The sequence below is a fragment of the Benincasa hispida genome, chromosome 8, assembly GCF_009727055.1.
Source record: "Benincasa hispida cultivar B227 chromosome 8, ASM972705v1, whole genome shotgun sequence".
Lineage (NCBI taxonomy): Eukaryota > Viridiplantae > Streptophyta > Magnoliopsida > Cucurbitales > Cucurbitaceae > Benincasa > Benincasa hispida.
This window is the reverse complement of record NC_052356.1, coordinates 35,146,061-35,148,701: the sequence shown is the minus strand read 5'-3', so window position 1 is coordinate 35,148,701 and position 2,641 is coordinate 35,146,061.

Here is a 2,641-nt window from a genome sequence, read left to right as displayed (position 1 = left end):
ACGGGCACGATCAACACAAAGCCTGCGGTGAAGTTGTGCTCGACCAATGCGTTGAATGAGCATTCTCAACACAAGTCCTATGATCGCAATTTTTGCATTGCGTTAACGCATATTCTGCACAAAATACAAAAATCAATAGTTTTAATGCGCTAAATGCATGCGACCGCAATATTATAAAATTTATGCTTAATGGACCGCAATTTAACATATTTCATCAAACGCATCCAACATTGTTTAAGAACTTAGCACTATGATAACGTGCATTTTTTCCCTTTATCTACACCCGCAAATTTAAACAATGCTTGTCCTCAAGCATAAGCTAAAGATTCCTTTAACAAGTCAACCACAAAGTTCTTTTCCTAGATTTTCTCAAGGATACTTCATTCAAATCCTATATACCTGAATTTCCTTAAGTCTTATTCAAGCTCTTTCTTAAAATATTTCTAAGACCTAGGGAATGCAAGCTTAACTTCCAAAGGACTTTACTAAATTTCAGAATATTGCATGATTTATTTCAAAAAAAAGAAATTTTCTTCCGGGTGTCAAATGATTTTAATCCTTGCACAAAATTTTTTTCTTCATTGCTATTTCTTTCTGACCTTGAATCTCTCTCTTGTAAACATTCGCCCGAGAAGGATCGCCGCAACTTGGTCAGCGCAACATGGTGGGCGCATCTAGGTGAAAGGATAATTAAGAGCAATGGGACAAAAAGCTGATGACAATCGAATCCAAATTAAGTTGACAGCCGATAACGGCCACAAAGTACATTCAGCTTTATCGGTAACAATTATCCGACGCATCAGTCAGGAATCAAAGTTGTCCCATCTGTACAACCAGGAGAGAGAAGCCGTCTTTAACCATGGATGCTCTATAAACACCAAGGGAATTCTTCAGAGAAGTGGTTGACGAGTTAACCAGTTCCTTATGTTCATAATTTCCTTTCCATCTTAAGGCGGATTAAGAGAAGAGTGGTGTCGCTGGAGATTGCCTAGGTCAACTCGAGAGAGAACCTTGGGGCGTAAGAGCAAAGAGCGGGCTGACTCTCGCTAGAGCGAGATTATCTTTAGAGCACGAGTAGAAACAGTGTAAACGCATGGCAGCAAGAAGTTGCTACCAGGCTCTTTATTATACTTGTATTTTTATTTTGTACTCCATCTTCATATCTATTCAATGGAAATTCTATTTCTACATCTGCTTACTCTCTTAATACGCATGAGTAGCTAAACTAGTCAAATGGGTTGAGAAGAACTAAACTAACATGACCTAGGAAGTTTATTGCTTGCGATTATCTTGTTTTATGCTGTACAAAATACCCTTTAGAGTTACTCGAGAGAGAGTCTAAAGAAAGAACCTAATGTCTCGAGAGAGCTAGGTTAGAATTTGAACTCGAAAGAGCAAGATTAGGCTTGCATAAACAAGAGATAGGGACTTAGAGATAATCTCTATTTGTTAACTTGCATTGCATGCATCCTAGGAATGGGAATAATATTACGTGGTCGCATATTTGTGTGAATGTCATGTTGTCATCGCATGAATAGAAATAGAGGTTTATGTGTAGACCCTGTAGACTTATCGCATATATCGCATGTGTTCTAGCCTTAGAAGCCATGGTATTCGCACCGAGAGGTGGTTTACTGTTGTATGCATGTTGCATGATCGCAAGCATGAACGCATGCTAGGGAGTGTTAGCCGAAACCCTTCTCAACCCGTTCACCGCATATTCATCGCATTTCCCATTTACCAACTCTTTTCAAACTCCACTGCATTTGTTATTTATCTTTAATCAACGCAATAAACAAAGCAACACTTTATTTATTTACCCGGTTACCGCAAATTTTTCATCAAAATTACCAACGCAATCTATTTTCACAAGTCCCTGTGGTCGACCCTAGACTTACCAGGAAACTCAGAGGAATTTACATTTGAATTCCGCTGGGGAAACTTGAGTGCACAACGCAAATCCATCAACACATATCATCCTTATTTCCACTATATAATCATGAGTATCAATGTCCATGGGGGTAGATAGGTGTGTGTGTTTGTGTGTGTGTGTATGTCTGAGCGTGTGCGTGTGCGTGGGTGTACGCGTAGACGTGTGCATAGGCATGGGCATGTGTGTGCTTGAGCGTGTGCGTGACGTTGTGGGTGTAGACGTGGCCTTGGCCGTGGGGGTGTGCGTGTACGTGTGCGTGTATGTGTATGCGCGCACACGTGTGCGTGTGCGTGTGTGTTTGCGTGTGTGTATGTGTGTGCACGCTCGTGCGCGTGTGCGTATGTGCGTATGCATGCGTGCATGCGGACGGGCCATGGGCGTGGGCCTGGGTGTGGGCGTAGATGTATGGGTATGCGAGTGCATGTGCGTGTGCGTGTGTGTATGCATGTGCGTGTTCGTGGGCGTGGGCGTGTGCGTGTGTGTGCATGTGTGTGTTAAACTAAAATTAATTTATTTTAATTTTAATTTTAATTTTGAATTAAAGGGAGGGAAATAACTTCCTCCCTCGATCCCTCTCAACTCACTTAATGAATGGGAGGTTACGGAGATTTGATGAGTGGTTTTTTCTTTTACAGAGGGAATTACACAAAGCAAATATAGAAGGATTCTCTGGAAAAAAAAAAAAACCACAGATTGCTCTCGCTTTCC